Source organism: Triturus cristatus, chromosome 8, assembly GCF_964204655.1.
Source record: "Triturus cristatus chromosome 8, aTriCri1.1, whole genome shotgun sequence".
In the NCBI taxonomy this organism is placed as follows: domain Eukaryota; kingdom Metazoa; phylum Chordata; class Amphibia; order Caudata; family Salamandridae; genus Triturus; species Triturus cristatus.
Window position 1 is genome coordinate 1,565,406,432 of NC_140591.1, and position 8,448 is coordinate 1,565,414,879.

An 8,448-nucleotide genomic window follows, 5' to 3' on the forward strand; every position below is an offset into this window, starting at 1 on the left:
CTTTATATATCAGAATAAGATCCTAGACAGTCTGATATTAACTCATATCTTTCTTCTATCTGTAAGGAATTCAATTTAACTACGTATTTTTCTTCCCTTGATTCTAATGTCACAAGTCATGATATTCTCAATGCCATTAACTCTATTAAAAAGGTAAAGCTCCTAGGTCTGATGGTTTTCCTATTGAATTCTACCTTAATTTCCCTAAACAATAAATCCCTAAATCACATTGATTATTTACTTCTTTTACTTCCAATTCTGCTACTGGGACATTTCAAGAAGCTTTAATGTGCCTTATACCAAAAGATAACAAAGAACATATGTTCTGCATAAATTATAGAGCCATTTCCTTAGTTAATTCTGATTATAAAATGTTTGCCAAAATTCTGGTGTTATGCCTTAATCCTCTCTGCCCCAATTTAATTGCTCACGAACAAGTTGGTTTTGTTATAGGTAGACAAACCTCTGATAATACCAGGCTTTTCTGAGACATTCTGACAAGATCTAAAGCTTATAACCATTATTTAGCAGCCATTTTCTTGGATGCTGAGAAAGCTCTCAATTCAATCGGATACATTGGAAACTTTCATTCTCTACACTTTCATGGTTTGGTTTTGGAGAATAGTTCATTAACTTAGTAGCGCTTTTATATTTTTTCCCTTCTGCTTCTATATTTGTCAATGGCCTAATCTCCTCTCCTTCCCTTTTACATAGAGGTGCACGACAAGGCTGTCTCCTATCACCGCTTCTTTTTATCCTGGCTCTCGAACCCTTTCTATCTACAATTTGACAAACTGGTGCCATACAAGGTTTCAAATAAGGAAATAAACAAATTAAATTTTACATTTTCACACTAGGCTGATGATATTTGTTTATATATGGCCTCTCCTTATTCTTCTTCACAACACTTTTTAAATGCAGTTTTTGCTTTTGCCTCATTTTCAGGTATAAACTTAATTCTGAGAAATGTGAAATCCTTCCACTTAACAAATGGTGTATCAAACATGATTTCCTCCCTTCAGAATTTCTTTGGAGCCCGACAAAAATTAATATTTGGTCCTTTGGCTCACTAATTATATAAAAGAGACTTTGGGCCAGATGTAGATGAATTCAATTTTGTAAATCCTTAACAGCGATTTTTACTGAATCGCTATTAAGGACTCGCAAAATTGAATGTAGGTAGGAATTGCAAAAATATTTGCGATTCCTTATTATTCCTTAATTGCGAATCGCAAATTGAGATTTGCAATTAAGGAATCCCATCCCATCCATTCTTATGGGCCAAGAGGCCCATAAGAATGAATTGGATTTGCGCCTGCAATTTGCAAGTCACCAAGAGGCACTCGCAATTTGCGGGCGCAATTTCAAGGGTGTAAGGGTTCCAAAAGGACACCTTGTTGCACCCCTGAAATGTGCATGTGTGCACATGTGGCGCACATACATGCCCTAAGGGCATGAATGTGTGTCACATGGCACTTTGTAAAAAGCCAAAAAATGCTTTCTGAAATGAAATCACAAAATACCACCAACTTGAAGTTGGTGGTATTTTGCGATTCCTTAAGGCAAAATCGCAATTTGCGATGCCTACCAGCATAGCATTTAGGGAATTGGAAATTGCGATTTTCTAAATGCTTGCGCAAAATGAGGAATCGCAATTGTACGATTCATTATTTTGCAAGTGGGTTTAAACTTACCTACATTTCTCGCAGTCAAATAGCGATCGCAAATTCTGCGAATTTCAGCGTTTGTGCTTGCTATTCGGCTTCCTACATCTGGCCCTATATCACTCAACCATACTGCTTTACTGTCTACTTTATCTAACCATACTTCACAATGGAACCCGCTATTTCTCTCCTGGTGGGGCAGGTAAGATTCTATTAAGATGATGTTAGTTCCTATTAATCATTTCTATCTTTCAGCAATTCCAATTAACTTTCCTGCCTTTGGTTTAAAAAAAACAAAATTCTAATCTCACTGCATTCTTACGGAATAATAAAAAGCACTGTATATGTTTGTCCAAATTACAAAGGAAAAAGCAGCAAGGGGGGTTAATTTTACTCATGTTCAGTCTTATCAAAATGCTTTCTTTTTAAAACAGTCAATACATTTTCAAGATGGCTCAACCACAATTCCATCTCCTTGATGAGATACAGAAATTGAGTTATCTTTTATTCAATCTTTCTCCTTTGCAGAATTTTTATCCTTTACTCAACGTGCTTATTCCATTTTTCTTCCTATTCTCAAAAATGCTTGCAGAATATTACATCCTCGATTTAGTGTAATAAATTCATTACAATTAATGATAAAACTGTCTTTTGGAAAGCCTGGAGAGATAAAGGCCTATGATGGACTCATCAATTGATACATAACCACTTACCTATCTCTTTTTCGCAGGCTCAAACCATCTTTCACTTTCTTCACTCATATCAGTACAATTTTCAGTCACTGTTCTCTTCTATTTCTACCACATACCTGTCACTTTATTTGTTAAAAATTTCCCCTTCTCCTATTTCACCTATACCAACATTATTGCTAACTGCCCCTACTGCTTCTCGTATATATACACCCCTTACCTCTCCCCTTGTGGAGGGACAAAAATCAACCCTAGAATCACAATGGGAAGCAGATCTTAACACCTCCTTTCCTATTCCCTTGTGGAACTTACTATGGCTTACAATTCGCAAGACATCACATGCTGCCAACACAACTCAAACATTCTTTTTTTATTTATAATTGCCTTCTAATTTCTCCCGTTTCTTTACACAAGTTTGATAGTGACACTACATGGTCTTGTTGATCCTGTTCTGAATCAGTTCTGATATCAAACATATTTTATTTGATTGTTCCACCGCCTATTAATTTTCGTTACAAGTAGGAAAACAAATTAACTCTATTTTTCAGACACATATTCCATTCTCCTTTATTAATTTATTTTTAGGTAGCCTTTCTGATGATTGGCTTTGTTGTACTTTTAATATACAAATAATAGACTTATTAATTGCCGTTGCATTTCAACAGATTACTAAAAGTTGGAAGACTTCTCTACATATTTTCTTTCTAGCATGGTGGTATGGTGTGTGTTAAAGGCTCTCCATTAACCATTTTTCTAGATTCTTCAGTTTTAAAAACTTTTATACATCAACCCTTAATTGATGAAGTATTTAAAACTCTTTTCATATATTATTTTTCTTATTAGAGCTTCCATTCCAATAGTATTTTGTTTTTGTTTTTTCATTTCCCTGACAATATGTAATCTATAATTTCCACTGCTGTTTAAAATTATGTTAATTTAATTACACAAGAAGTACTACTACTTTTGCTCTTTCTATCTTCTTTCTCCCTTCTCCCATATTCTGTTTTCTACCAATAATTGCAAATATTTTCCTGTACTATATCACAATTATTCAAATATTTTCAGTACATTGTTATTATGATATATTGTGAATCTACTGTTTGTTATTTCCCTTTTTCATACTTAATAAGCTTTACTCTTAAAATGTAAAAAGAGGGTTGAGTTACGCTATGATCAGTCTGCTAACCAGAGATCATAACAATTGTAGGACATTACATTATTCACATTATTTTACCGTAATCTTGTATCATTCCTAGTGTTTCCAATTTGGACCATTTGCAAAAAACATTATATGAACCAACAATTTAAAATATTACCACAACAGTGAAAACATGCCTTTCTTTAGGAGTTACAGCCATCTCTACAACCTAGTATTGCCAATTCTCGATACATGCTTTTTTTAGATCTAATGGAGTGTGGCAAATACAAAAATCCAGTCTTGTTTGGAGTAATCTTAATAGATAGTATGTTTCAGTCAGTCTAAAGTTTTTTTAAATGAAATGCAAATAGTAACAAATTGTGAAACTATTTATATGTTCTAAGTATATTTAACCACATATGTAAAAAATGATATTTTCAGGATAGAGGCCTTCTTTCAAATGAATGTGTTCTTTGACCGACCACTTTTGGTTTTCATGTACTACTAAGGTAAAATTACCTGACGTGCCCTTTCCCAATAGGATAGCAGGTTTTATTTCAGTCTGGTGACTTGTCTTGGAAATCTCTGTCTCACACCAGAAAGGTCCCTTCATTGAATCCATAAATGTATTGCTGATAGAAAACCAAACTTGACATTTGTATGTTAGCATTGTTGAAATATTCACAGTGATTCACTTATGAAAAAAATGGTTATGGCGCCAGGTGCCGTAGGTGATCTACCTTCTGTGAAATCCAACAGTAAGAGGCAATCTCGATAAAATAACAAAGTCACTGTTGCTTGCATTACAGCTCCATTAGGAGAAAAGTGACTGCCACAGTATGAGTCTATCCAGGGAACATTCTGGGAAGTTTGAACTAAACCATCCACAAAGCCTTCAGTTTCCTGAAGTATTGTACATACCTTGTGCGGATCTGCTTGTTTTTAATGCAGTAGATGATGGGGTTTATCAACGGAGGCAGAAGGAATAAGAGAAAACCCAAGACCTTATTCATAAGAGGTGGGACCAGGCTGGAAAACCTGTGAAGCACAGACAGGAAGATTCTTGGCACATAGAATAGGAACCAGTCTACAGAAAGGAGCTAAAGGGGCAGAGAACAGGTCACCCCCCACTCAATACATTGTATACAACAAAGACCTGTTCACACTATGAACCGATATTTCATACATCCGTATTGATGGCCATAAACGTTAGACCCTCATTTATAGCTTGCGATTCTGTCGTCTGAGCTATTCTACGGTGTGGTTCATTAAAAGGAAGAAAAAGACAATATGCCTACGAGGTATGTCAAAATGACTATCTATGTATAATAACCTTATGTCTCCCGCACCCAAAATATGGTGAAAAAGGAGTGAAAAGGAGTGTTGGTGCCTCACGGTAGCGCCACCAAAGAGGGTTAAGCAGGATGGTACTCGCCTGCTACCTCAATTTCTCATCATCAGCTACCAACACTCCAACAGCAAGAAATTGTGCATGATGCTGGTGATAAACTAAATAGGTGCTAGGGTGTGTGTTTAAGAAAGATAAGAAAGGAGAAGCTGTGCTAGAATGTGTGCACCGTCTCAGAAAACCCCTAAGTGATATATATTAATATCAGTAAAAGAGCTAGATCACACTGGCTTGCGTACTTTATTCTAAGCTGCGTGATAGCTCGTATGCTAAAATGCCGACATGTTTCGTTACCATTGGACAACACTCACGGTAACTTCTTCAGGGCGTGGGGTCTGTTCATTTATCCCTGCACCTCTATTTGTCGTTTAAAAACAATTCTGTGGGAGACAAAAGAGAATATACACACACACAACAACATGACTGGGTTGGTAACCTGTTAAAAATAGGGCAATTGTCCTATATATAGTCTTGAGGAACCCCCCATATGGCATATATTTACCAGGATGTAGCCCAACCTGGGCATACCTTTACCCTTGGGACCTTGCGGCTCTGTGTGCGCGTTCAAGGCACCACTTGTTCCACTCCAAACGTGAGTCTGTAATGTATAATACATAATGAGAAATGTAAGCTAGCTCCCGTTTTTATATCACATTCGTGGGTAATACGGGTGTGTCCCCCTCCCGTCTCAGGTGATGCCTCCTCATCTCGGAAAATCATTATTAATCGGTGCCTCACTTTTAGCATCCCCCTTGAAAATTGTTCCCCTCCAAACGGACAACCTTCTCCACACTATCTCGTTATATTCCAAACTCAGTGTATTCAAATCTCCACTCGTTAGCCTGTTAGCCTGATTTGAATACACTGAGTTTGGAATATAACGAGATAGTGTGGAGAAGGTTGTCCGTTTGGAGGGGAACAATTTTCAAGGGGGATGCTAAAAGTGAGGCACCGATTAATAATGATTTTCCGAGATGAGGAGGCATCACCTGAGACGGGAGGGGGACACACCCGTATTACCCACGAATGTGATATAAAAACGGGAGCTAGCTTACATTTCTCATTATGTATTATACATTACAGACTCACGTTTGGAGTGGAACAAGTGGTGCCTTGAACGCGCACACAGAGCCGCAAGGTCCCAAGGGTAAAGGTATGCCCAGGTTGGGCTACATCCTGGTAAATATATGCCATATGGGGGGTTCCTCAAGACTATATATAGGACAATTGCCCTATTTTTAACAGGTTACCAACCCAGTCATGTTGTTGTGTGTGTGTATATTCTCTTTTGTCTCCCACAGAATTGTTTTTAAACGACAAATAGAGGTGCAGGGATAAATGAACAGACCCCACGCCCTGAAGAAGTTACCGTGAGTGTTGTCCAATGGTAACGAAACATGTCGGCATTTTAGCATACGAGCTATCACGCAGCTTAGAATAAAGTACGCAAGCCAGTGTGATCTAGCTCTTTTACTGATATTAATATATATCACTTAGGGGTTTTCTGAGACGGTGCACACATTCTAGCACAGCTTCTCCTTTCTTATCTTTCTTAAACACACACCCTAGCACCTATTTAGTTTATCACCAGCATCATGCACAATTTCTTGCTGTTGGAGTGTTGGTAGCTGATGATGAGAAATTGAGGTAGCAGGCGAGTACCATCCTGCTTAACCCTCTTTGGTGGCGCTACCGTGAGGCACCAACACTCCTTTTCACTCCTTTTTCACCATATTTTGGGTGCGGGAGACATAAGGTTATTATACATAGATAGTCATTTTGACATACCTCGTAGGCATATTGTCTTTTTCTTCCTTTTAATGAACCACACCGTAGAATAGCTCAGACGACAGAATCGCAAGCTATAAATGAGGGTCTAACGTTTATGGCCATCAATACGGATGTATGAAATATCGGTTCATAGTGTGAACAGGTCTTTGTTGTATACAACATAGAATAGGAAGACAGCCACAATGTGGGACATGCAGGTGCTCAGGGTCGTGCTGCGTTCACTTTCTGATGCAATCCTCAGCACCACCCTAAGAATCATCATATATGATAGCACGACCAGGACTGCATCAGACATCATGGTGGAAACAACAAATAATCCATAGGAGCTGTGTACTTTGACATCTGCACATGCAAGCTTGATGATGTCTTGATGTAGACACCATGGGTGAGTGAGGATATTGTTGCGGCAGAATAGCAGCCACCTGTCAAGAAGTGGTTCTGGTAGGATTAGCACTATGGCCCTGAGAGCTATTGACAGTCCTATTCCTACTGCCATTGATCTTGATAGGATGGAGGTGTATCTCAAAGGATTCCAGATTGCAATGAAGCGGTCAATGGACATTGCCAAGAGTACCCCTGATTCCACAACAGAAAACATGTTCAGAAAGTAGACCTGGCACAGGCAATTGTCAATATGGATCTCTTTAGATCTGAGGAGGAAAACACTAAACATAGTAGGCAGGGTGGTCATGGACAAGGCCAGATCAGTAACTGCAAGCACAGAAAGGAAATAGTACATGGGAGCATGGAGGCTTTGCTCTGTTTTGATGATGTACAGAATAGAAATATTTCCAAGTGTCATTACATACAGGGAACAGATTAGAATAGAAATCCAGATCTCAGTGGGATCAATTTCCTCCAGACCAGATAAGACGAACGTTGAATGATAGAAAATGCTGCTGTTGACGGATACCATAATGCTGTAATAGAAATACAATTAATTGATAGGTACATTTAAAACATACGTTGCATTGTCAGTGAGGTGAGGCTTTGGTGACAATTAGGGGCAAAGCAGTATAAGAACAGAAAAAGTATGAAATATTGCGCCGCAAAATATTGTGACATTAATAATGGTATCTAAAATGTCTCAAGGTAAGTATTGATTGGTAAGTATAAGTTTACTATAACTCCACATTTTTGTATATACATTATACATATATAAGACTAGTAACAAGCATATCTGGCATTGGCTGAAAGCCCTCTGGAAAATATTGTTTTGTTTTATAAAGGGTTTTGAAAAAACTTGATTTTTGGGGAATATGCCAGGCACTCATCAATCAAAATAAATGTGTTTGCTACAGGCAAAAATGGTTTTTGGTCTCAGAAAAGCACACATTACCATAGTACTCCCTGTCACTGAAGGGAGCTAATTTGTTTGTGGATGAGTTCCTTGTGAAATGGCTGCATGCTGTAACTGGTAATGAAGTCAGCCAATGGCTGAAGTGGGTTGACGCATTGCCCGTTAATGCATGCTGGAATGGGTGGAGGAAAAATTTGAATGACACCAACCACAGACTAATGGATGAAGTCAGGCTGAAACCCATAATATTGGTAACATCAAAAGTTATTTGCTAAAATCAGCGAAAAGAAAGAAACAAAGAAACAAAGTAATAAAGGAAGAAAGAAAGAAAGAAAGAAAGAAAGAAAGAAAGAAAGAAAGAAAGAAGCAAAGAAACAAAGAAACAAAGGACGAAAGAAGGAAGGAAGAGAAAAGGAAGAAAGAAAGAAGGAACAAGGAGGAAGGAAGGCAAGAAGGAA

The 8,448-nt window shown here is 37.9% G+C and overlaps 1 pseudogene; it reads right to left on the reverse strand.

Annotated features, from left to right (window-relative positions):
- Positions 1-4,336: 4,336 nt before the first annotated feature.
- Positions 4,337-8,448, reverse strand: part of LOC146806168 (olfactory receptor 51A4-like) — a 37,059-nt pseudogene continuing 32,947 nt past the window's right edge.